The 27,775-nt window shown below is 47.8% G+C and overlaps 1 protein-coding gene across 7 annotated transcripts in view; it reads right to left on the reverse strand.

Moving 5' to 3' along the window:
• The window catches only part of Cyrib (CYFIP related Rac1 interactor B), an 80,969-nt gene extending 54,368 nt beyond the window's left edge, over positions 1-26,601 (reverse strand). For 6 of the 7 annotated variants that reach the window (XM_040730615.1, XM_040730607.1, XM_040730608.1 and 3 more), the window contains exon 1: positions 26,543-26,601. The gene's annotated coding sequence lies outside the window, so the exon portion shown is untranslated. The remainder of the gene's footprint in view (positions 1-26,542) is intronic. The other variant, XM_040730612.1, reaches the window with a different exon arrangement.
• Between the last annotated feature and the right edge of the window lie 1,174 nt (positions 26,602-27,775).

The following is a 27,775-nucleotide window of genomic DNA, read 5'->3' on the forward strand; positions in this document are numbered from 1 at the left end:
CCAAGGTCTGTCTGCTTCTCTCCATGTATACTAAGCTCTGTCTACGTTCTCCAGTTTCAAGCGACCCCATTGCTTTCTTTAAGGGCTTCGAGTTTCTTTGAGATCTTCAGTATCCAATCAGTTTGAAAGAACAATGATGATGACAGGGTTAGAGACACTCAGTCGTTAAGAGCATTTAACTGGCTGGGCAGTGGTGGCGCACGCCTTTAATCCCAGCACTCGGGAGGCAGAGGCAGGCGAATCTCTGTGAGTTCGAGGCTGGGCTGGACCGATAGCCTCCAAAACAATACAGAGAAACCCTGTCTCGAAAAACCAAAAAAAAAGAGCATTTAACTATTCTTAGAGAGAACCCGGGGTTCAGTTTCCTTCACCCACATCAGGTCACTCACAACTGCTTGTCATTCCAGTTCTAGGGGATCTGATGCCCTCAGGCCTTCACTAACTTCTGCACACACATGGTGCCCATAAACTTACAGACACACACACACACACACACACACACACACACACACGCACGCACGCACGCGCACACACACATAAATGAAAACTAACAAATCTTTATAATGTTAAGAAAAAGAAAGTGTTTTGCTCAATCAGCATTGTGAGCCATCCCCTCTATCATATCCCAGGCATCATGGGAGGCTCTGAGGTAAAGAACACTTGGTCCCTGCTTGAGGTCTCTGAGGCTCTATGAGAGAGCAAGGATTTGTAACCTGGTAGTTGTAACAGCGAATGGCTACGTTGTACCATTGTAAGAAGAGGAAAGCCCTCTCTGCAGGGAACAGCTGGTTTGGTCAAAACCAAACCTTTGGGACTGGTTTGGAAAAGATAAGGAAAGGAGGAGGAAACAGGTACAGTGGTAGAGGGAGAGAACTTTGGGAGACACTACGGCTAAGAAGGTAAGATAATAAGACACCAAAGCTACCTCAAATTTTCACACAGTGACAGGCAAAAAGATACTTGTAACTATGGGAGAAACAGAATCTGATTTATTTCCTATCAAGACCACTTGGAACACAGTGTCCCAAAGGCCCAGGAGGCGGGCTCAGAGGCTCCGGGAGGGGCCCAAGGTGACTACAGCAGCATGGAGCTGGGGTGTAGCTTAGTGGACACTTGGCTAACATGTTCAAGGCCCTGGAGATAGAACTGCCCTGGCCAAGGAAAAAGTGCTAACATTAAGATGTGTACTCAGTATTCTCCTGAGTTTGTGAATGACTAAAACTAATGGATAAAAAGAAACAGGAGCTGGTCCTAGCTGAGAGCACTAACTGGCTGGTCTCACAACCGGACCCCAATTCCCTTTCCCCAGCTTTCAAGCCTCTCCTCCAACCTTTTGTAAACACACATTGCTCTAACCGCTGTCTTGAGGGGAGTGTAACTATTTCCCAAGCCCTTTTCATATTTCACCACAGATGCATTTAGCATTTAATAGCTGTACAATATTTCATCACACTGAAAAAGCTCAGTTTCCTTCCACTACTACAGGTCCATAGCCAACATGCCAGCTGACCCCAGACCTGCTCACCAATGGGCATTTTGCAAGGGCAGAGTTCAGCCAAGATAAGGAGCCTTTAGGCAAAGGGTTTTGGAAAAGTGAAACCTCGGGGCCAGTAAACTGCAACTGTCCCTAGAGAGCCTTGTGCAACTGCATTGCAGGCAGAACTCTGAGAAAAAAAAAAAAAAAACAGCACTCATGAGGCCCCGGATGTCTAATTCTCTACAGAAGCTGCTGTTAATATCCTGACCACTTCAAGTCACTCATTCATTCCTTCACCCCACATGCATTCTTGGTGAGCACAAGGTAACAGCAGAGCCAAAGCTACTTCAAAACTCTGGGTGGTGCAGCCTGGACAGGTTCAGTACCTGCTCTAGGACTTACACAACTGCAACCTCTTGCAGCTTCGATTTCTCCAACAATGTCTAACTGTTGCCCTTCCTTCCTCAGGACGTCGCGGTGCCCGCCACGGCAGCATGCATTTCCAGGCAAGCCCATTAGGGCAAGCACGCATGCACCAAAGTCCAGAGGCTGGGTGTACCAGCGAACTGGGGTTACACATTCAATTTCTCCAGGCTCCCCTTTCCTACCTGAGCAACGGCGACACGAATCTACCTACTTTCTCGGAATGGCATGGAGCACTCCTAAATAGTGCGTAGGAGAACACTCTGTGACCCCCAAGAGTTGTCCTTCTAACTGTTACTGCCACGGCAGCCATCCCTGCTTTTTGTAGACAAGTGACGACCACGTGAGTTCTCTGGATCAGAATTACCGGGTCAAAGAATCTGAACACACACACACACACACACACACACACACACACACACACACACACACGTCTTTGGCCTACATTGCCTGGTTGCCTTACAGAGCACTCTTAATGCTTGCCGCCAGCCTCGCCTCGCATGCACGACGCCTGAGATGTCTGTGCACACAGAGAACAGCTTTGCTTGCCTTTCCAACCAGTCCTCTGTCTGACATTCAGGGACTGGGCTCATTTATCCCACGCTGCACTCCTGTGCAGTGCTGGCCAACAGCAGAGCCAAAGCCTCTCGAAACTCTGCACGTAGCCCGGTCAGAATTCAAAACCTGTTCTATAATTTCTCCCATCCTCCTCTCAGGATGAGCAAACTAGGAATCTTCAAGGCCAGAGGCTCCTTCCAACCACCTCCTCTACAGCCAGGGGTTCCAAACTAACAACCAAGACCCCGCAGTCCCCTCGTGGATGAGGAGCCAATGAATATATGGTGAGAACAGGGTTAAGAGGCCCCAGAGGTCCCTCGGATGGGGCTGGAAGCTCATTTCATGCCGGAAGAAGACACTAGAACGGTCATTTCAAAAGAACCAAAGATGAAGCCACCAAATCAAACCTAAGACCTTCCTACTAGTTAACGAAAGCATCAGCCAAACCCCAGAAGCCGTAACGTCATCCTCATGGCCAGATTCCCCCCAAGTTAAAAGGTATGTATACGAGTCCAGGTCACATTTCCAAATGGAACATATTTCTCATAGGGAAGGCAGCTGGAAGGCTCTTTTCCCAACCATTTTAGTGACCTGCAGCAAGGAAAGCAGACCCCACTGGCCTGCATCAGCTGTGCCATCCCAGAATCCCAGGTACACTTTCTGCCCCCATGGCTACGTATCAGCTCTTCTCTGCGAAGGTTCTTGCCATTCTCCTTCCTAACGACGAGCCCCCGACCATCCTTCATCCGCCTTCAGAGCCCTTAACTTTCACAAACTGTTATGTACTCTTAATGCTTCCTACCTTTAATTAAAACAAAAGCGGGCTCTGCCAGACTGAAGCTATTATGAGCTCGGCAATCCCTGCTACACCACCCGACTCCTAGGAGACTCCCCACAAATACACAGAGGGATTAAAAGGGAGAGCCTGGGATGAGATGCTGTGACCCTCTATGTCACTTTTAATTTTATTTTTATTTTTCCCCATTCTGTGTAATACTTTGACTGAAGCCAAAACTTTGAAAATACATATGAGCAAAAAGAAAAACATACAAACACTCATGATCCAACCACCCACACCATGCGGATACCCTTCCAAATGGTCTTATGTATCTAGATAAAGATAGCGTATTTTTGGAAGAATGGCTCATATCGGAATACTAATCTCCTCTCCCAGCATCTCTTGGCTACCCCGCCTCAGTAAAGGTACTAGAGTTACATCACCATTAGAGGCCATATAATACTCCACCGTGGACTCCCATCATGAGCTATGCAACCAGCTGAGTCTGCGGTAAGCTCAAAGAGGGCTTTCTTCAATGTCAAGGAAGGCGAGAGGCCTGATGCACCTCTCCACAGGCTTCCTCCCCCCACCCCCACCCCGCCCCCTGTGTTTGTATTGCCTTGGCGCTGTATTTCCACATAGCTCTACCCCCTACCGCCCATTCACCACCTGGAATTATTAGCGGCCCCATCACCCAAAGAAGCAAATGGTTTGTAACTGGGAGAGCTAAACTATGAGGAAAGCCGGGACGTCGCCTCGGAGTTCAGCCTGGGAAATCTGCTGCTGAGACAGGCGGCAGGAATGACAAGCATGTTTCTGTGCCAAGATTTTAATTGGAAAAAGGAGGAGAGCTCTTCTGTCCCTCTTCCTTCTAAGTCTGTCCCAAGGCGAAGTCTTTCCCATGCGGGATGGGCCGGTACGGGAGCTACTGATACGATAAGGCAAGCAGTTATGGTCCAAAGCCCAGTCCACTGCTCTATTTGCAGAGCTGGCGGCTGCAGAGCCACGCCAGGGATGCACGCCCGCCCGCCCGCCTGCCCTTTGCCACAAGCAGCTCTTTCAACCCAGGGTGCAATCCAGCCTCACAAAGGGCTGCCCAGCCCTGACAATCACATGTCCTCCACAAGCAAGGGCGGGGAGTTGGCGTGATCACTTTTAGGAAGGCACGAGAAGACACGAAATCTAGGATACACCAGAGCAACGGGAAAGGAAAATGTCTAGGTGGGCCGCTCGCCTCTGAGCCTCAGGCCACTGGCACCCCAAACCCTAGTCTCTGCTGTCCTACCCACCCACCTTCCTACACAACAGCTTTGGGCTGGTGAGACAGCTCCCTCCGGGGTGAAAGGGTAACAGGCCTGACAACCCGAGTTTAATTCCTGGGACCCACAAAGGTGGGTAGAGAGAACCGACCCCTGATAACTTGTCTTCTGTCGTCCATATACAGTATGTTGTACGGATGTCAGACTTCACACACACACACACACACACACACACACACACACACACACACACACACAGAGTAAAAGTAAATGGAAATAGTGCTCTCCCTATAAACAAATCCCTAACTGTAGACAAAGTTAGCTATCTTAAAAGATTTTTAGTGCACTTGCCAGAAACAGAGAAGAATCCTCTGGTTTGACGTACGGTGACAGAAGGACCACTGACTGCCACCCCCACTTTCTGCTGCCTTACACAGAATGACTGACACTCAGTATCCAAGTCACCCATCGCCTCAGTGAGAGTTTTTAGTTCTGCTTCTCTTCAGATGAAGAAACCGGGGGACAAAGGGCTCAAGTATCTACAGGAAGGTCATAAGACCCCTGAGAATCAGCGCAGGATGCTACCCCAGGCCTCAACAGTTGCTACCCTACACAATGCCTTCCGCCCTCCTGTCTCTCTTCTTTTCTGTCAGCTAGATTAACTACATCCCCCCAGTGTCCCGGCTCCAGTTCAAACCCTATCTTTCACCCTAACTATAATCACTGTGCTCTTTTGATGACTGGGCAAAATAATAGGAACCAATGAAAAGTGTCAGTATTCAAACTGTCTTTGGCCTTTGCGAAAAGAACAGCAATTACATATAGTTAAAGCTCACCAGAGCTTAAATGTCTGGCAAGCTCTTAAACGAATGTAATGGTTTAAGCTTCACTGTCAGCCTGGAGGATTTAGAATCACCATGGATACACACTTTTGGGTGTGTCTATGATGTTCTCTTCCTCTAGGGAGGGATGATCCACACTGCACGTGGGTGGTACCATCTCATGGGCTGGGCTCTCCTACTGAATAAAAAGGAGACACTGCGAGTTGGGCACCAGCCTTCATCTCTCTCTGTTCCCTGACTGCGGATGCAATATGGCTAGCTGTCAAATGCTCCCGCTACCACGATCTCCTGGCCATGATGCACCGTGCCTTCAAACCGAGAGCCAAAATAAACCTGTCCTTCTCTGTCAGGTGTTCTGTCAGAGCCTGAGGAAAGTCACTTATAACGATGGGCTCTGACACGGCTATTTTCATGTTCAGACTCGGGTGGCTGCCGATGACACAGACTGACTGGGCCCAGCCGGGGCTGCGGGGCTGGGCTGTGTGTGGAACCCTTGGTTTTCTCACCTGAAAAGAGAGGAACGTGTGGATACTTGCTGCGGGAAACACAGCAGGGTACCTGAAAATATAAGAACTCAATAAACAATAGCCTCCCCTATTCTTCTCATTGGTGGTGAACGTGCTGTTTTCACTCCGGCGGTATCTGTATGAAGCTGCTCGCCGCAACAGCATTATTTACCATAAAACCCAGACAGTAAAAAATCAACTTCCAATGGTAGGGCAAGAGCACAGCAGGATGCGAGGAGACGCTTTAGAATGAACGGAAACCGTCCCAACGGCCAGGTCTTGAGCAAACCACTGCCTTTCTCTGAATCCGTTTGCTCATCTCTGAATAAAGGGCTTGTCCTCAGTGACTCACTGGTCTCTGTAACATTCATAGCCCTGACATCCCAAACACACTACAGCGTGAAGCTGGACACTTGTTACTAAGTACTCAGGAACATGAGGAGATACTTAGTAATTCTTACTCAGACACACAGTCTTCCCCACATGGTGCTAGCCCCTCATAAAGCATATACAGTGTTTATTGTCTCTCTCCATGAACTACATCTAACCCTAGAATGCCTGGTTCGTTCCCCAAAACAATGCCTCACACGTAGTAGGATCTCATTTGCTGATTCAAAGTATCTGAATATTGGGGCTGGCGAGACAGCTCAATGGTTAAGAACAACTGTCTGCTCTTGCAGAAGACCCAGGTTCAGTTCCCTCCCTCCCACATGGAGGATTTCAACTGTCCACAACTCCACTTCCAAGGGATCTGTGGTGGTTTGAATAAGCATGGGTCTCCTAGACTCATGTGTTTGAATGTTTGGCCCATGGGAGTTGCACTACTATGATGGGGGATGTCCTTCTGTATATACGCTTCTCTTATTGGTTGATGAATAAAACACTGATTGGTCAGTAGCCAGGCAGAAAGCATAGGCGGGGCTACCAGACCAGAAGAAGGCTGGGGAGAGGAGGGCAGAAAGAGGCCGCCAAGAGACCCAAGCTGCCAAAAGAGTGACATGCCGGATTATGGGTAAGCCACAGCCTCGTGGCAATACATAGATTAATAGAAATAGGTTAATAATTAAGACAGAGCTAGCCAATAAGAAGCCTGAGTCATCGGCCAAACCATTTAACAATTAATGTGTCTCTGCGTGCTTACTTGGGGCTTAAGGGAGGTGGGACAGAAACTGCCATCTTCACTATTAGAAGGTGTGGCCTTGTTGGAGGAAGTGTGTCGCTGTGCAGGCAGGCTTGGAGGTCTCATGTGTGCTCAAGCCATGCCCAGTATGGCAGTATCTCCTGCTACCTGGGGTTAAGATGCAGAATTCTAAGTTCCTTCTCCAGCACCACGTCTGCCTGCAGCCGCCATGTCCTATCATGATAACGGACTAAACCTCTGAAACTGTAAGCCAGCCCCAATTCCGTGTTTTCCTGAAGAGCTGACATGATCACGGTGTCTCTTCACAGTAATAGAAATTCGAAGACAGGATCCAGCACTTTCTTCTGATCTCTATGGTACAAACATGCAGTCAAAATATTAAAAAAAAATCTTTCGAGCCAGGCGGTGGTAGTGCAGCCTTTAATCCTCCAGCACTTAGGAGGCAGAGGCAGGCAGATCTCTGTGAGTTCGAGACCAGCCTGGTCTACAAGAGCTACTTCCAGGACAGCCTCCAAAGCCACAGAGAAACCCTGTCTCGAAAAACCAAAAATAAATTAATAAGTCTTCCAAAACAATTTTTTTAAAGTTTTATGGTTATTGGGAGCTGGGAAAGTAACTCCTTTGCTAAAATGCTTGCCTGGGGCATGCATGAAGCCTTGGTTTCAATTCCCCAATACCACATAAACTGGGCATGGTGGCACAGGCTTGTCTAGACTAATCCTAGCACTCAAGAGGCAGAGGTATCAGATGTTCAAGGTAATCCCCAGCTGGTACACACTGAGTTCACAGCCAACTGAACTACACGAGATCCTCTCTCAGAACAAAAACATACAGAAGTGACGGCTATTAAGCTGAAAGGTTAAAGCACAAAATCACCTGCATAATAATAAGGTGCTATTTATATATAAAATATACATCCCTGTGGGAAAATGGTAGAAGGGCCAGGGATGCTAAAACTCACTGGTAAAAGGATGGGAGCAGAGATGAATCCTTTAACGTCTTGAAAGGTCTAGAATGGAAGGCTTTAGGCAGACGAATGCAGATGTGGCCAAGGGATACGGAAAGCACCACAAAGAGGTGGCTGGTGATCTATTAATGGAAACAGGATCAGGGGGGGGGGCAGGTAATATGATACCAATGAAGTAAAGCCAACTTACCTGGAAATTTTAATTACAAGCTAATATCTCTTAAATTATCCCCAAGTGCACACAACTTGCCCCATTAATTGCCTTGATCAACGGAATCTACGCACAAACAGGCACTTGGGGCTGTCAATTGCTACTGTTCTGAGTCTCCTATGCTCTTTGGGAACTACTGTTGGAGATGACACTGATTTGAGTCCCACAGACAGAAGCTCACCAGCGTGCCGCAGATATCTTAGTAGACATGTAGCCGACACAGCCCAGCCTGTGTCGCACCCTGCTAGGGAGACACCCAGAGTTACATGAACTAGCCTTCCCTCACAGGGATGAAAGGCACGCTATCTTACCCCAGTACAAAGCCTGGAAACTGTCCAACGACACACATCAGGGGTGGCCACTCGTCCTGTGGGCTGCAACCCCTTTGGGGGAATTAAAGGACCCCTTCACAGGGGGTCGCCTATCAGATATCATGCATATCAGATATTTTCAATGCAATTCATAAGAGCAGCAAAATTACAACTATGAAGTAGCAAGGAAAATAATTTTATGGCTGGGGGGTCTCCACAGCACAAGGAATTGTCTGCATTAAACAATAGCAGCATTAGGAAAGTCGAGAACCACTGACATAGATGATAGAACCTCTAAGCTTAAAAAGTAGGAATTGGGGCAGGGGAGATGACTCAGCAGTTAAAAGCACTGGCTGCTCTTCCGGGGAGTCCTAAGTTCAATTCCCAACAACCACATGGTGGCTCACAACCATCCTGTAATGAAATCTGGTGCCCTCTTCTGGCTTATGGGCATACATGCAGACAGAACACTATGCATAATAAATAAATAAATCTAAAAAAATAAAGGAGTTATTCCTTCAGCTTCAAGAAATCAGGGGGGAGGGAGGACAAAGAGATGTCACAGGAAGTCCTTGTCCTGAGAGTCCCCAAATCACAGGACCCCTCATGCTATTATAATAAGCTTAACCTTGATGCTTCCTCTAATCTCTCCTGGCACTAGGGACTGTCCATTACTGCCTTCAGCACCTCCAGCCCCACCTGCCTGCCTGGGATCTTTGCCATGTCCAGCAATTTACCAGTTTTAACAAACCAGGTCTGACACGCTCCCCCTACCCCCCTCACCCCCCCTCTGGGCCCTGGCATGCGGTCTTGTTGACAGCATCTTGCCATTGGGACAGGACGGTTTCCTAAGCACTGGGAGCTTCCCACAGGCACAGGCCAAGCCGGTTTGCTAGCCCTGTACTCGGTATCAGTACTGACTTAGCCCAATCCTGGAGCTAATGTCACCACAGCCCTACACCCAAGAGGAATGAGTAGCCTAAGTGATGACTAAGTCACTAGCTATAGACACTAGTATTTGAAAGTCATAACTTTGAACAGAGCGACAGGGTAAGCCATGCAGGAGCAAAACGTGTGAGTGAACTCTGCTTCTCACAGTTACTTTTTCCAGTTAGAGAAAGAAAGATGTCCCACAAGGCTTGGGGGGGGGGGTCAAGGTGGTCTACTGCACAAGACTGGTTTAGACAGCTTCCCCTCTAAAGCCCTGGTAGAGGTTTCATGTTAGGACGTAGACACCAAGGGACGCATCCTTCCCTCAGCTGTAATCCTTAGGGAGGCAAAGGAGGAGAACGGTACCTCGCCTGAGCTCCAGGCTTGCCTCAACTCACGAGTTTAGAGAAAAGAGCTTTTGCACCCATTTCCGTAACTTAACATTTTCATGCAACAGGTCACTTGTTCTGTGTGTGCCTAGGTCTTAGTTTCCTTTCCTGTTGCTGTGATAAAAATGAGCTGACAAAACCAACTCAGGGGGCAAAGGGGTTTATTTCAGCTCACAATTTCAGCTTACCATCCATCAAGCAAGAAGTCGAGGCAGCAGGAACTTGAAATGGTCACATGACTGCAGAATGTGTCTGTTGCTCAATGTTGCTCTTGCTGGCGCTAGGTCTGAATTTGTGTATGTTTTTACCTTTCCTTCTCCTGGAATATAGTTGTTATTTGTTAGCGTTATGTATAGTTTTTGTATAAGGCTTAAAACCTTCTTTAGACAAAGAGGGAATTGTATTGGCATCTTGCCCTGCCAGTGAACTCTCAGTGGTGGCCACACCCTTTGGGCGTGGTTTCAGGTGCAGGTATGCCTATTATAAGGTAGAGGAGGGGCTGGCCCAAACTCTCTTGGGTTGTGGAGAGCATGGGAAGGGCAGAGACTGCATCTCCTGGAGCAGGAAGACCTGAGGTGGCTATTTACTCTTATCTGCGTAAGCGCTTCCCTAATAAATACCTATTCATCATTTATCTTGGGTCTGGTGAACTCATTTGAACCCCGCCTTCACATGGCATCCACAGTCCAGAACAGAGCAATGAAATAGTGTGTGCATGTATGCCTGTGTTCAGCTTGCCCTCTCCACTCTAACAAAGCTCAGGATCCCCTGCCTAGGGAATGGTGCCACTCACAGTGGGTGGGTCTTCCCTCCTCAACAAATGAAGCCAAGACTCTCACCTACATGCTCACATGATGGGGAACGTCCTTCTGTACATACGTTTCTCTTATTGGTTGATGAATAAAACACTGACTGGCCAGTAGCCAGGCAGGAAGTATAGGTGGGGCTACCAGACAAGGAGAATTCTGGGGAGAGGAAGGCAGAGGGAGACGCCATGTAGCAACAGGGAAGATAGGACACGCCAGGATTTCTCTGGTAAGATAAGGCCATGAAGAAATACATAGATTAGTAGTTATGGGTTAATAATTGAGAGAGAGCTAGCTAGTAAGAAGCCTGAGTCATTGGCCAAACAGTTTCCAATTAATAAAAGTCTCTGTATATTTATTTGGGACTGAAGGGTGGTGGGAGTAGGTGGGACAATAACTCGGTCTACACCCACAAGCCAATTTGATCTAAACAGTCTAGACAATCCTTCACCTAGACTCTTCCACCAGGTGAGTTTAGAATGTATCAAGCTGACAAAGGTAACCATGGCAGCCTGCAGAGTTTCCAACCAGCTGCCTAATTTTTGTGTTTGTTTGTTTTGTTTTTCAAGACAGGGTTTCTCTGTATTGTCTTGGAGGCTGTCCAGGAACTCGCTCTGTAGACCAGGCTGGCCTCCAACTCACAGAGATCCACCTGCCTCTGACTCCCGAGTGCTGGGATTAAAGGCGTGTGCCAACAACGCCTGGCCAGCTGCCTAATTTTTGAAGGAAAGAACTCTGAAAGTCCTCTTTAGTCTAACATTTACATTTAAAAACAATTGAGAGTCCAAGGTGCCAAGGAACTTGTCTATAAGTGCACAAAACAAAACAAAGCCATCCACCCCAACAGACATCAGATCTAGGCCATGAAGCTCACAGAGGTTTCTGTCTACACTGCCAGAAAACAACTGAATTCATTTTCAAAGGCCAGTCTGACTCCCGAGGCATGAACAAGGATCCTGTTTTCAATAATAATAATAATAATAATAATAATAATAATAATAACAGCTCCTAATAGGCAATGTGCAAACTTCGGTATGGGATATTTTCAGGGCAAGTTGTTATCCTTATCACCCAAATGTCTTCCAACACTGAAATAAAAACAAGTTAGGAGACGTGTTTGTTGCGTGAAGAAAAGCACAAGTAGAGACACCCATTTGATGTACATTTCCAGTCTCCCATGACCATGGGGAATGGCGCCATTCCTGGTGGAATTCTCAGCCGCCTGCAGAGCCCCTGCCAGTGTCACTCTCTGTCGCTGTACCTTCGCCAGTCTTCCTACTCTCCCAAGCACCCCTTCCCTAGCCTTCTCCCACTCCCAGCAGAACTCTCCAGAATCTCCACACACGTCCGGTGTGCATGACGCCCCTTTCTTACCGTATGGCAATCCCCAGTCCTATTTATGCCTCCCGTCCTTCTGGGGGGAAAGTAAATCATAAGCACAAGGCAACGTTTCATTAATTTATTTAATCTAGTTTCCTGAGACACACACGGTGGTGGTTTTCACGGAAGAATCAACCTACCCGAGATTAATAGCCTGGTTTACCGTGCTCTTTCTCTCCTTCCAAGCCACAAGTCAAAATAAACTCTCCCTCAGTGTACAACTTTGCAAAATATGGTTTTGAATATTGACTCCTGAACCCACTGTGGTTATTAAAAGGACAGCTGTATCCACCAGGATGTGGACAGGTTATCCTGTGGTAACAACAACAGAAACCTCAATCTCGGACTACAGACAACCGCAGCGGTCTCCCAGGGGCAGCAAGGTAAGTCCAGCGGCCAGCCTCCTCTTTCTGGTCTTTACCTGCCAATCTGGGCCAGTCAACTCTACAGACACCAGTTGGAAGCTCCAGCCCCTCCTGTCCCTCTCCAGCCTCCTACAGAGAGCACAGGGAGGACTAGTGGGGACATTTGTAAAAACTGAGTAGATGCCCTGGCCTAGAGACACCAGCCAGTAAATGCCAATGGCCATTGCCACGTGTCACCACCCACGATCATGTTACAGGTGTCACACGATACTGCTGCAGAGCCTGTCTGCAACTGGGATCCCATGAGGAGCTTACAAACTGCTGACGGTGGCGGAGGAGACAGCTCAGTCAGTTAAGGGCTTGCCATACATGCCTGAGCACCAGAGTTCCAGCCTCAGCACCGACATTAAAGAAGAAGTCTGGTGCAGTATGTGAGCTTGTAAACTCAGCCACAGAGAGACAGAGACAGGGGCATCCCTGTAGCTCGATCTGCCAACCTAGTTTAAATGGCAAGTTCCAAGCCAGGTAAGAGACCTGTCTCAAAAATCAAGGAGGATATCATCCAAAGAGGAAACAGCACACGAGGTGATCTCCACAGGTGTGTACACGTACACACACACACACACACACACACACACACACGCACGCACACACGCACGCACACACACGTACGCTGTGTCCTCCAAGAGTTAGTAAATTAAATCTATTAGTGTGTTGTCTACAGCTTTGAATGTTAAGACCTCTGTAGGTGACTCAACTCTACAAACAAATTTGGAAACCCTGGTCAGAGGCAGCTAGATTTATATACACATACATTAGTATTAGCATGTACGCACATACGACGTAAGTGGCCCCTCCCAGGTGTCATCAATCCCATTCTATAGCCAGGGTCTGCTATAGTAAGGCACTCTCAATTTCACACTTAATGACAGCCATCCAAGTCATCCTCTGGGAGCACAACAAGCCCGGATAAACTTTTGTTTAAGAGGTAAAACGACTTCATCTGTCATTTCACGCACAGGCATTTATTTCTCACATCCTATTTACTTCACACCTTTCCTAGGCCCGGCTGAGCCGCCGTCCAGAGTGATAAAAATGACACGGACGGGAATGGATGGACATAAATCAGGAGAGGATGCCCACGGATGGCTATTTACTGGGAGTGGACGCTGAGCTTTGAACGCCTCTTTGTCCGAGACCCAGAACAGTAAGCAGAGAACTTAAGGGAAATCTAGACAGGTAATGAGCTGGGGAGGCGGCCGAACAGACACAAGAACTCCCACAACAGCAACGAAGTCACTGCTGCCGTTTCTGTCAACTTAGCACCAACTTAGACATAACTGACAAGAAGGAATCCCAGCTGAGAAACTGCCTCTCAAAGGAGTTTCAACCTGTGGGTCGTGAACACTTTTGGTGGTCAAATGACCCTTTCACATATCAGATATCCTGCATATCAGGATTTACATTACAATTCATAACAGTAGCAAAATTACAGTTATGAGGTAGCAATGAAAATAATTTTATGGTTGGGGGTCGCCACAACATAAGGGACCGTATAAGATGGTCGCAGCATTCAGATGGTTGAAAACCACCGGCCTATGGGCATGTCTTTGAGGCATTCCCTCAACTGATTGTCAATACAGGAAGGCCCAGGTCACTAAAAGCCACACCATGCCCGGGCGGGTGGCCCTGAACTGTGTAAGGAAGATACAGGAGCAAGCCGGGGGAAATTGCAACGGTAAACAAGAGTCTCCCATGGTCTCTACTGCAGCGCCCGCCTTGGCTTGCCCTGATGATGGATAGACCCATTCCTGTAAACCAAATAAACTTTCCTCCCCCAGCCTGCTTTTGGTCAAGCAACAGAAAACAAACTAGGACACTCGCAAAACCTCATTTGTCAGCTAGACACCAGCTACCATTTGGACCTCCGTTTTTGGTTTCGTGTGTTTACCCGGGTAGCAGAGAGGTGGGGGGGGGGGCTATGAACAAGCAGGTGCCCTTCCACCCGGGTACCGTGTTCAGGGCATGCATGCCACGCACACACAGCACACGGCATTACATCCCTCTCCAGCACAAAACCACGGCAGCACATTAGCTTCCTGCCCTGTGGGATGTTGTCTCTGCAGTGTCTGGAGAAAACCAGAAACCCCAGCTCTTTCCTTTGGCAGTTTAATTTAGGACTCCCACTAGCTTTATGTAAACTCTTTGCCAACATGAAAAGACATTGTGCATTGTTGAAGGCACAGTTAACTTGGGCCCAAGGGATGGAGGCATTGTATAGATTACATAATGGTTACTCTTATTGCTTTAAAAAAAAAAGTAGCCTCGGGCAGAAGAGTTGAAAGAAGAGAAAACTCATTTTTGTAAAAGCGTCTGAAAGCCACCATGTCCTCTGAAGTCAACAATGGTTCTGCTTTTCTTGGGGGTTCATTCAATTATCTGTTACTTCCCTGAGCCCTGGGGAAAGAGACTTCCTCCCTTCCACGGTTGCCTAACTGGAAAAAGGCAGACAGGATTCTCCTATAAAAGCTGGAAATGAAAAGCAGTAACTACTCCCAAGGCCCTGCTTACTGCGAAGACTCATTAGAAACCCCCTTTTCAGGGCCTCCACTAAGGATCTATTTTCTCTACAAACCATCCCAAAAGGAAAACGAAGTGGGATCCACAAGCCCAAACACATCTGGCTGGTTTCCTAGGGCCCGACTACCACCAGCAGTAACCTAACTTCCCCACACTGGTTTCCTCGTCTATCAAAAGGAAACTGTTCCCCTTTTGACAGAAACATGATCAGAAGTCACCACAAAAATGTGCGAAATGCTGAGCATTCCAAAAGCTACCAACGTCCACTTACTGGAAGGTGAATTTATTATGGGAAGAGTGACCACGGTCCTGACACACCTTTGTGTGCCTGTCCTTGCGTGGAGACTTGGAGACCCTCACTGCCTCTTGGTAGCATCTCTTCCACTCACCACCCCCCATGCAGACTTGTCTTCAGTTCTTAAAGCGGGTCCTGAACGGTCTAAGACAATGCTATGCCCTGTCCTCTGCCACCGTGATTGGTCTGAGAAACAGACGCAGGTCCTGAGAGGATTCAACCAGAGGGGGAGAGAGGCAATTTTACTCGCGGGCTCTACAGAGAGATGATAGCTCTCTCCTTGAAACTACTTGAAGGACGGGAAGCTGAGAACAAGAAGAGCCAGGAGACAGATGTGCAGAGTCAGAGACCACAGAGACAAAGTCAAGGCCCGGACTGACGTGAGCCTGAAACCCACCCTCCTTTCTGCCTACTTAGCCCGTATGAACTGGGAGTTCCGGAGCTCGAAGCTCAGAGCACCCCACCTATCGGCCCTGAATGGTTCACCACCCAAAGGACAAGGCAGAAACATCAGCACACTTCCGATAACTTAGCTCAGACTTCAGGGTCTCTCTCAGAGGACACAGACAGGTCTCAGTTACCCTGGATCTTAGGACTTCACAGCTTTCCTACGAATAGGCCCCAAAACAAGTATTTTTTCCAAATGAATGAATGGAATGAAACTATCAAATTACCTGGAGTTTCGGAAGCAGGTAAAGTCCCAGGTTCTAGCCGGTGCATTAAAAGGAGCCCCCTAATGTGGAGCAGTATCCGGACCTGGGGTCAAATCATAGGCACAACCAAGCCCCCACCTCCCATTCTGTTCTGCCCGATGGGGCAATTATGCCTGTCTCCCCAGGGTTAAAAAAGCCAATGACAAGGAATAGGAGAGGACACACTCACATGGTACATACTTCCCTCCCTTTCGGAAGCTGATCAAGGCTATCGTAAGTACACAGCGGTAGGCTGCACAGACAGATCCAGGAAAGTGAGACAAGAGAAGGCATGCCTCGAGCCTACACACACACACACACACACACACACACACACACACACACACACACACACACACACTCACACTCACGTTAGGAGCGGCAACCCACAGGAGTATATACATTATACAAGGTCTCCCAGCTATCAGCTGCGCTCTGTGCTTCCAGAACAGAGGCTGCAGACTAGTGCGGCTGTCCATAGCACAGTCCCACGTGCTCTCAGAGGGCTGACTAACAACCAGAACGGATGCGGAACACAGCTACGCTCAAACTCCAGGGAAGCAGGGACTTGCCTCATTCACTGGCGCCCAAAGAAGCACTGCCTGAAATCACTCCTGAATACTAGACTGGGTGCCCGGATGAGCGGACACGCAGAGGCAACGTGATCAACATTCTAAGAGCAGATCCTAACCACATCCTGGTTTATACGGTGCAGCCTGCCAGGCAGACAGCAGCCAACCCCAAAGCCCTTGAAAACCAAAGGGGGTTTGTGAGCCTGGCAGAAGACAGAACTCTGATCTCATCAATGCCCAGGCCTCTAAAATTCTCTAAGACAGTTTCTTTTCCTGAGAAACAGAAATCATCAAGATTAAGTACGGCCTAGGTATGGTGGTGTGCACTTCTAATCCCAGTACTCAGGAGCCTGAGGCAGGAGGACTGCAGAGAATTCAAAGGCTACACAACCAAACTGGAAATAGGCAAGCATATAAGCATTTATGTTTCCAAATGCAATGAAAAAAGAATGAAAGACATATCCAAATATTAATTACAATCAGTCCTACATAGTGAAGTTAATAAGACTTTCAGGGTACATTGGGGGCAGCGAGGAGGGGGTGTGAACATGAGGAAGCCAGAGGACAACTTGTGGGAGTTGGTTCTCACATTTATCTGTGGGTCCCGGGTACTGAACTCAGACCATCAGGCTTGGCCCCAAGCACCCTTAACCACTGAGACACCTGGGTGGCCCATTTTGGGATTTTCCTGTAGTCAGCACAAATTGCTTTCCCAATAAAAATTTTAAGTGTCTATTATCCCATCACCTGGGACACAGAGTAGGGACCCAACCGTAGCTCCTGCCCTGTCGATGCCCTTCAGACACCTAGAAACAGCTATCAAATGTCAGTCTTCTTCATGTTTCTTGTTAAATATTTCAGTTAATGGATTGGCTGCCTTTCAAGGCTGCATCACCTTCTCCATCTGTTAAACGCAAGGCAAGAACCCTACAACAGGCTCTCCCTCACGCCCTCCCCCTGTTCATTTCTCCGTTCGTTCACTCATCAAGTAAACAGGAATCAGAAACCTACCAGGTTGGACAGCCTTTGCTCTTGTCTAACCACCCATCAAAACCGGTTAGCAGACTGCCTCATTCTCTGTCCCAGTGTCCCAAGAGACATGCAGACCCAGCCTGACTTCTCCAGGGGGCAGGCATTTGGCCCACAATGTTCAGAGTAATGAGTACACTTGGCAACACAGACTGTTTCAGGGATGTGCATGTTATGGGGGGGGAGCATCAGACAGTAAGATCGCTTCTGAGACTTTTTGCTGGGTTATTAGGAAGGTGACCTTGCTACGGTTACTAGAACTACTGCTATCTGGTGCCACAATGTGGAAAGGAAATGTATTTCATCAAGAGATGAAAAACTGTCTAGACTTGGCAAGACTTTTAAGCTTTGGATGCTCTACGCCTCAAATTCTATCTCTAAACATTTTGACTGAATAAACAATCAAATCTCCTCTCTGCAGAAGCCAGATCAAGCTAGAGTTGTTTGCAAACGGGAAGAATGCCAGCAAGAGGGGTCTGGGTCTCTCTGAGTACAGGAAGCAAGTTGACCCATGCCATCTTTCCAGACTCACCGTCTGACGCGGAGACAGCGCCCTTTCCTAAGCTATGGAAAGCCAGTAAGATAACAGCCGACTTAAAATCTACACCGCGCAACACGAGCCTGAAAAGGGCCATCAGAAGAGGCTCTCCCAGGGCAACAGTATTTAAACCTGCTTCCTACCTCTACTCAGGCAATGAAGACCGGATGACTGGAGTCAGATAACACTGTTGATTCGCATCCACCTTCCAGTAAACGAAAACCCCGAGTCCCAGCTTGCAGAATGGACAACGATATGCCGGGTGCATAGTGGAACTCTGAATGAACGCCCCCCAAAAAAACACTGCCTTGAGAGATATGAAAATTGCCATGGCCAAATCATCACTTGGGAACATGTGACAGAGGAAGCGATACCCTTAACACCAGGTTGGTTTCAGGCCATCTCCTGACTCTGTGAAAGCTGAAGCTGCCATCGCCATCTCCTGACTCTGTGAAAGCTGAAGCTGCCATCCTCATGTCCCTCACCTATTTGGGTTACTGTTCACCCAATCACAGACAGTGTCACAAAAGCCTTTCAGGAGGGATAACCCACTTAGGGAACTTATTTCCAAACTGTACCAAGGGAGTGCCAAGAGCAGAAACCTCTGGTCCTGTAAAACAGCTCCGGAGTTCAGCGTGTGGCCAGCCGCGGCAAACAACACCAACAATGAGGGCCCCTCTGGGGACATCTATTTTGCTAAGAAAAGCCATGACTGCTCTTTGTCAGTGACCAGATGCCAGTGTCTGTGGGGCCCTTTGATGATACATCCTCTACAGGCAGTGGGCAGATCAAATACGTCTAAAAACAGATGGCACAGGGGGACAAATTCCCACCTTCATCGCTCCCTAAACACATCAGGGATTCATTTGCTCCAGAAACAAAGAGTTCTGGTTTTCCAGAACAAACAGGCTTCAAGTGGAGACAAATAATATAGACCGAATACTTCCTTGCAACCCCTGGGGGGGACTACCAAGGATTAGTGGAAGGTAGCAGGGAAGCCTGAGGGACCTTCTGCATCCCTTGGATGGCTAAGCAATGACTGTGTGAACTTGTTTATAAAACCCCCTAAATAATGCCACCACCAAATTCCCTCTACTGATGCCAGGACTTAACACAAGTGTCTCTCTGTCTCTCTCTCTCTCTCTCTCTCTCTCTCTCTCTCTCTCTCTCTCTCTCTCTCTCTCTCTCTCTCTCAGTCTGCCTCTCTCTCTCTCTCTCTCTTTCTGTCTGTCTGCCTCTCTCTTTCTCTCTCTCTTTCTCTCTCTCTCTTTCTGTCTGTCTGCCTCTCTCTTTCTCTCTCTCCCTCCTCTCTCTCTCTCTCTCTCTCTCTCTCTCTCTCTCTCTCTCTCTCTCTCTCTCTCTCTCTCTCTCTCTCTCTCTCTCTCTCTCTCACACACACACACACAATCTTGAAAATGGGACTCACAGTTATTTATCGCCTATTTACTGGATTGCTTGAGAGTCCAGGCAGAGTCGATGAGGAAACTTACAGTGACACACGTATGGACTAGACCAAATCACACAGAGAGATCCTAGCAAGCACTCAGCACTGGGTTCCCTTTGGGGACTTGCTAAGTCCCTCTAAAAATGGGAAGTACTCTCAGGTGAGAGGCTCCCCAAGCAATCTGTTTTGTCCCGTGAGGAAATTCCTCTATATAGCCCAGGCGGGCCTTTTCATTCTGCCTGCCTCTCCAAGTACTTGAATTATTAGCAAGTGTCTCTACACCTGGTCCTAAGTAGTCTTTTAGCCACAGATGATTCTCCATCAAAAAGCAATACGTGACCCAGCATAGTAGTACACTCTTAAAATCCCAGGACTCTGGTGAGGGAGGAGGATCACACATTCTAGACTGTTCTGGGATGCAAAACAAGTTAAAAATTAGCCTGGGATATAAAAACAAGACTCTGTCTATAAATAATAATAATTTTAAGACTCCAAATGCAGCCGGGTGTTGGTGGCACGTGCCTTTAATCCCAGCACTTGGGAGGCAGAGGCAGGCGGATCTTTGTGAGTTCGAGGCCAGCCTGGTCTACAGAGCTAGTTCCAGGACGGCCTCCAAAACAATACAGAGAAACCCTGTCTTGAAAAAAACAAAAAAGCAAACAAAAAAACCCCTCCAAATGCATACAAAAGGACATGCAGTCAGGTGTCACGTATCCACTACATGCTTCTGGCTGTACTCTAAGCAGAGCCAATCGAGTAAGCATGCATGCTGTGCATGGAGGCAGATATGTATAAACATCCATCCATGCTCCTCCTCTTTAACACGGATGTGAATGACCACCATACACACTTTTCTGTACAATGGCCACCTTAGGAGCTGTTGGCCAGCCAAGCCCCAGACGATACAGACTCTCGCTTTTTGATGGCCCACTGAAAACAGACTGTAAGACCTCCCTGCTGAAGACACCACACGCCTTGGTTGAAAGACAGAGAAATCAAGCTGGAATTGAGCGGGAAGCTTCCTTTCTGCCCCCTAGGTCTCATGATGAAAGTCACTATGCCAGCTGCTAGGAAAGAAAACCCACCAGTGGCCTTGCTCCGCTGTGAACCCTACAAATTACAACATTAATCGGCCAGGCAAGGTGTTCCTAATACCTGCAATAGTGACACCGTTGTTACGGGTCACCCAACCGCTTTGAGACCTTATGACAAGATCATATGACGACTCCACAAGGCAGAGTTCATATCTGACACTGTAAATCCAATGAAAAAAAAATCCATGGTTGGGAGGTCATACATCCTGGGAAGATGGGACTTAACACTCGTGTTTAGCTAAATGGACACGGTATCAAACTGTCTCCTAACCCTTTATGTTTCTATCCAGACACACACTACTCTCAACCTTTGTCAGGAAAGTTCTCTTTGCAATGATTGAACGGTAGTGAACTTAGCGATTTATGGCTGTTCAAAGTTCCGAGAAAAAGGGACAGCTGGGTCCAAAGGACATGTGTAGGCCTCCTTCTAACACTCTGGGAACGTCAGAAGAAAGGATGTGAGAGTCAGAAGGTAAGAGGGAGGGCTGCACAATGCTATCTCCTGGACATGACCCAGACAATGCAAACATGAACTCACAACTGCACAGTTGCCTGAACTGGGTCCACAGAGGTCTGGTTCTGTCAACCGCCAGTCATGGGTGGTAGAGGGACACACGGGATTTACCCTTCCCCGATGAACTACTACTGGAGGATCCTGAGGGAGGGGAGCCAGTGTCCTCGGTTGTCACAGAATAAATTTCATCAACAACAAAGAGAATGTATGTATCTGGGATCGCATGTCTTCTTAGCACACAGGCTTACTACCGTGAGCAGCAGCCCTGATGACATCTTACTTTAGGGGTATTCATCCAATCAACCCCTTATTGATAGATGTCTAAGTTGTTCCCGGGGTCTTGCTGTGACAATTAAATGAAGCACTTGGGGAACCGAGACAGGAGGATCACAAGATGGAGACCAGCCTGGGTTGCACAGCAAATTCCAGGGAAACGTGGACCCCATGATGAGAAGATGCTGCCGTGAAACAAAACGTAACAAAACAAAACCTTGAGACAGAACTTCCGGGGAGTCGGAGAGCATGTGCACTCGAAACTCGACAGATCCCGCCAGGTTGCTCTTTAGAGAGACGTAATAGCTCCCACTCTAACCAGTAGTACAAGGACCATGTCAGCCTCGGCTCACACCCGCAGAAGGCTGCTTTCCTGTTTTGTTTTTAAGTACGGGGGGGGGGGGTGGGGGGTGGAGAAGGGCAGAACTCTGCTCCTGTCCCATTGTCTCTTCCTGCCCCGATGAATCACCCGTGACATTACTACTTCCTGGAAATTCCACTCCTAGGTGCACAGCCCAGTGGCAGAGCTTAAAATAGCAGGAGCACGGGAGCCAGCGTGTGCGTGAGCCAGCGCGTGTTCTTTCAAGAGACCCTGACCACGTTCATAGGTTTTCAACTCCAAGTTCAGAGACATGGTGTTGCCGGTCTGAAAGTGGTCCTCCTGGGAAGTGTCTGCACCACAGAAACCAGCAAATACAGGGCCAGGGAGTGGTGAAGGACACCAGCTGTTCTTCCGGAGAACCTGGGTTCGGCTGCCAGCACCCCCATGGTCGGCTCACAACCATCTATAACTCCAGTTCTGGAGGAATTGATGCCTTCTTGTGCCCTCCCTGGATACTGCACACATGCAGTGCACAGATAAACAAACGGGCAATACACCCACACACATCAAAATTAAAATAAAAAAATAAAATTACTGGTCCACAAAGCCAGCTCCAGGATGGGCTCCAAAGTTACAGAGAAACCCTGTCTTTGAAAAAAAATTAGTCTAAAATAAGAAATCACGAAATGCTACAAAACGGATTTTTTTTTCTTTCCCTAGATAGACTGCTGTAAACATTTATTGACTCATCAATAAATGCTACAGCGAGCCGGGCGTTGGTGGCGCACACCTTTAATCCCAGCACTCAGGAGGCAGAGGCAGGTGGATCTCTGTGAGTTCGAGGCCAGCCTGGTCTACAGAGTGAGTTCCAGGACAGGCTCCAAAGCTACACAGATGAACCCTGTCTCCAAAAACCAAAAATAAATAAATGCCACGGTGGAAACTGAGGCTCTATTGATGGGGGATGTCCTTCTGTGCATGTTTCTCTCATTGGCTGATGAATAAAACACTGTTTGGCCAATAGCCGATGGAGGCAGGAAGATAGGCGGGACTAGGAGACGAGGAGAAGAGGGAGAGAGAGACCGCAAGGAGATGCCATGTAGCCACCAAAGGAATAGCAGGTCGGAACAGTCTCCGGTAAGCCAAGACCACGTGGAAATACACAGATTAATAGAAATGCGTTAATAATTCAGACAGAGCTTAAGAAGCCCTAGCCACCAGCTAACAGTTTAACAATTAATAAGTCTCTGTGTGCTTATTTGGGGCAAATCAGCAGTGGGACCTGGCGGGACAAAAAAAAAATAACTCCAGCAACACTCTATCACCCTTCACTGAGTGTCTTCCCCTAGATGCTGACCTGCTCACAAATCTCAGAACTCAAAGGTTACAGGACATCTCACTTGTATGTTTTCTCGCATGGCTCGTCCTTTAGTCCCACCTTGTGATGACAAGTAGTATTCTCTACGCCTTGTTTCAGATCCGCAATCTCTTTCCCACACGATGGTTGCTCTTGTTGATGTCAAATTCCAGCCCTGTCACTCACCCCAGCAACCGTGAGTAGCAGGATTTATTTAGCTGTGTCAGTGTCTTAACAGGGAAGACACCGGACACAATGCAAAGATCGATGGATGGGGGGGAGGGAGCCCAGCTTCACAGAATACGTCTGCAGAACAAACAGCTCCTGTACCTACGTGTGACTTAGAAAGGGCTGCATCAGTAAGACCGGAACAGTGACAATATCAATAGACACGCTACTACGGAAGGGGAGGATCTCATGGAGATCCAAGCCCTAGACAAACAACTACAGGGAACTAATGACTGCTGAGAGAGAAAGAGAATCAGCCCCTCCCAGGTTTGAGCCCCTGACTGGTTATCCAATACAGTCATAAAAGCCATACACAAACAAAAAAACAAAAAAAACAAAAAACCGGACTCAGCAGGTTGTATTTATATACGTGTCCGTGTATGACAATCAACTTGGAGCGAGGACATCAAATCAAGTCAGCGCGAGGAGAGTATCAGAGAGGCTGAGGCCAGCAAAGGGCAGGCATGAAAACCATGGGATTACATTTCACTTAGAATTGTAAAATGGATAAAGCACAGGTGACTGTAAGAACTCCCCCTCCCAACTGAGGACTAAGTGAGTTAATGAAAGAACTCTTAACGGTGTCTGGCACGCACTTAGCAAAGGGCAACATTAATGCTGTCCTATAGCTCTTAGCAAATCATTCTTTTAGAGTTTAAATGAAATGACTCTTGTTGCGTGTTGGCTGGTTTTCAAATCTTTCTTTTTTTTGTTGGTTTTTCGCATCCTGGGACTCGCTCTGTAGACCAGGTGGGCCTCGAACTGGGACTCGCTCTGTAGACCAGGCGGGCCTCGACCTCAGTCCTGTTTTCTTTACTTGCTTTCCCTTTTTGATATCATTAGTCCTCAACCATTTTAAATATACTATCTCACCGTCTTATTGAAAGGTCAAATTTACCAGCATATCAAATGGTTTCCTCATGAGTGGCTTATTGTCTTTAACTGTGACTGCTGTAGAGATAGGCTTTCCCTTTTTATGGGAGTCCTGTCAGGAAGTCATTGATGAAACATCCTTAAAGCCTGTGTTTGTGGTACAGGTTAGACCAATTTTCATATTAATTGTTCAAGTTGAAGCATATCATGTCATAAGTAATAAAAATATAGACTCCACAAACATGTATGTGTGTACCAAGTTTTTTATTTCTTGTGGGTAACATTCTTTGAATTCAAGCTAAACTTCCAGTTTTCTAGCCCCATTTTCTTTTTGTTGTTGTTGGGTTTTTTTGTTTGGTTTTTTTTGTTGTTGTTGTTGTTTTGTCTTAGTTTGGTTTTGGTTTTTGAGACAGGGCTTCTCCACGTAGCTTTGGAGCCTGTCCTGGAACTTGTAGACCAGGTTGGCCTTGAACACATAGATATCCTCCTGCCTCTGCATCCCAAGTGCTGGGATTAAAGGCACCACCACCACCCAGCTCTAGCCCCATGTTCCTAAGGAAATCAGACCTCCAAGGCTCCTGGATATCAGTTCTATGTCCTATCAGGCCTCACTTCTAGACTCACTGTAGAATTAAAACCCCAGTCTTTGGAATCTTGGGCTACAAAGGCCTCACGTATGTCATGGTTTTTGCTCATACATAACCCCTAGCTTATGTGTCTCTCTGAATTTCTCGTTGGTTCTGGAACGTACACTCTTACAGACGTCCCAAGAGGCAAATGCTTTTTCTCTCCATCAACTCTGCATTAGTACTGGGAAGCATCTATGCAAATCAGCTTGGCATTTCACATCGACCAGAGACTTCCAGGTCACCACATCCAATGTAACTGCTCATCCCGCTCATCCATGCTTCAGTTCTACTGGCATTAAGATTATAGCTTTTACGGGCTGCCAACATACTCAGTAAGTGAAGGCACTCGCCATACAAGCCTGGGGACCGGAGCTCAATCCCCAGAACCCACAGCGAGGTGAACGGAGAGAACAGACTCAAAGGCTGTCACCTGATGTCTGCATGTTCGTGCATACTGTCCCCTCCCCACCCAATAATAAACATAAAATGCTTACAAAATGCAGCTGACTCCAGGTTTAGCAACTAATGTTAGCATGCAACATAAAAACTGAAAAACTCCCAAGTGGTCCAAAAATCCCATGAGGCCTCACACTGAAGACCATCTTTATGACGTACAACAGTCTTTCTTCTGGCACTGAACCGAGTGTCTTAAGCTGACCACACATACGAAAGCCGTTTTGGATTCAGGGGGCATGTTGTGTGATAACAAGTCTAGAAATACAGGAGATACTCGAGGGCACAAGATGCTTACATTTTAAAAGGCCCCAAGAACAAAGACTAAGAGAAAGACTAGCAGATCCATTCCTCCTAATGGTACCAAGACATATATGCCACCCTCCACCGGCCCCCACCGCCGCCAGGCGAAATGACATGATCACCTATGCTTTGTTGAACAATTATGTTTACATATGTGCAAGTTAAAAACAAAAACACAAAAAGATCAGCATAGTGCCTATTACTCAGGCAATGCTAAGGGGCTCCCCGGAGAGATGGGAACACCGAGTCTCCTGATTTGTGGCAGTTAAGTTGGGTTACGACAGTCAACATCCATCCAGCTGTAAGACGAAGACTTGTGTTTCGCCGCATGCACAGCCCGATTAAAATAAACATTAAAGGCATGCCTGAGCAGAGGCTGCCGGGGGACGCTGCAGTAAGGACTCCATGCAATGATGAAGTCTCACCACAGCTTGGCCAGTCACGTAGAAGATGGGGAGCAGACCAAGAGGCACAGGAAAAGGAGACAGAAGATGCAGCTGGGGGTGTACCTGAGCTCAAAGGGAACGATTTTTCTCGCAGGTGCCCTCAGAGGGCAACAAAAATTATACTGGCTAACAGCACTAGCTTGCAAGTCAGCTGCAAATACTGACTGTACCCCAAAAACGGAGGGACTGGGGCAAAGTACTTCCTTCCTAAGAACTTCAGCTTTGTAGAATTGTATCAGAGCTGGCTGGAGGTAGTAACTGCACGCAGTGTGTGTTCCCAAAGTCTTTGCTACCACCGTTACCTAGGACAGGAAGTGCAGAAGTGTCACCACCGCTCCAAAATTAGTTACTGAAATGACGAATCTGACTCAACAGCCGCAAACAAAAGGAAAAAAACAAAACAAAACAGCCTGCATTGTGTGCTGTCACTTCAACAGGGCAGACATGCATCTACCAAAGTGAGAGCCACCTCCTGGCCACTGCTGTCCGCACGTTCAGAATGAGAATGGAGAGTGCAGGATGGAGAGCCAGGGTCCCATGCAGACTCTGCTACTTACCAGTGTGGTCACCTTGAAGGAATTACTCAAACTCCAGGCCTCAGTTTCCTCTCCTGTAAACAAGTGACAGCAAGAATTAAGTAAGCTATGGCAGACCTCGGCACTCCAAAAGCCCCCAGCAGATCCTAGCCTTCACTATTACCGATTTCCCTCCCAACACTAGTAACACGGTCTCAGAAGAAGAGTTTAAGCACCGCTTATAGAGACCACGGCAAAGCATCCAATCTTTTGGCCCTGGTAACATGGAGGTGTCATCTACAAAGATCACGCTCTAGGGCTATGTAAGTGCTGGGCATTAGAGGTACACACGCCTTTGATCCCAGCATGTGTGTGGGAGGCAGAGGCAGGAGGATCTGTTGTGAGTTGAAGACCAACCTGGTCTACATAACGAGTCTCAGTACAGCCACAGTTTGGGTTTTTTGTTTTGTTTTGTTTTGTTTTTCCTCAACAAGGAAAACGATGTGTGGAATCATACAAGGACATCTCATGTTTGGAGTGGCGAGATCGTTCAGTAGCTAAGAATGCTTACTGCTCTTTTGGAAGACCAGGGTCCACTTCCCATCACCCACACCACCTGTCACTCCAGTTCTAGAGCACCTGACACCCTCTTCTGGCCCCCACAGGCACCTGCGCATGCGTGGCACACCTAAACTCACGCAGGCAGAAAGGCAGAGGCAGGTGGATCTCTGGGAGCTCAAGACCAGCCAGGTCTACAGAGTGAGTTCCAGGCCACCAAGGGTGAGACCCTATCTCATAAAGGAAAATAAAAGAAAAAAAAAGACCTTTTAAAATGCCACGTTTTAAGTAAGTTCACAATTTTGCGTTGGGCTACGTCCAAAGCTATCCTTAGCTACATGCAGCCCATGGTACATGGCAGGGACACTTCTCAAACGCTTCTCTCAGTGATTAAAATAGCCCTGGCCATCACAAAAGAAAGAGGGAGAGGGGAAGGGGAGAGGAAGAGGAGGGGAGGGGGAGGGGAAGGGAGGAGGGGGAGAGGAGGGGAGGGGAAGGGAAGGGGGAAGAGGAGGAGGGGGAGGGGAAGGAGGGGGAGGGGAGGAGGGGGAGTGAGAAGAAAGTAAGAGATACTGAGATGGGAAAGGAGGAGTTGCTTCTGAGTAGTAATTGGCTGATGGCTGCAGACAGCAAGGGCAGAGCCCTGAACATCTATAACTCAGGGCCATTTAGGCTGGACTCCACGGTTCCAGAGGCAGAAGACGGGGCTAGGCTGCC

The sequence above is a fragment of the Mesocricetus auratus genome, unplaced genomic scaffold, assembly GCF_017639785.1.
Source record: "Mesocricetus auratus isolate SY011 unplaced genomic scaffold, BCM_Maur_2.0 Super-Scaffold_100023, whole genome shotgun sequence".
Classification (NCBI taxonomy): domain Eukaryota; kingdom Metazoa; phylum Chordata; class Mammalia; order Rodentia; family Cricetidae; genus Mesocricetus; species Mesocricetus auratus.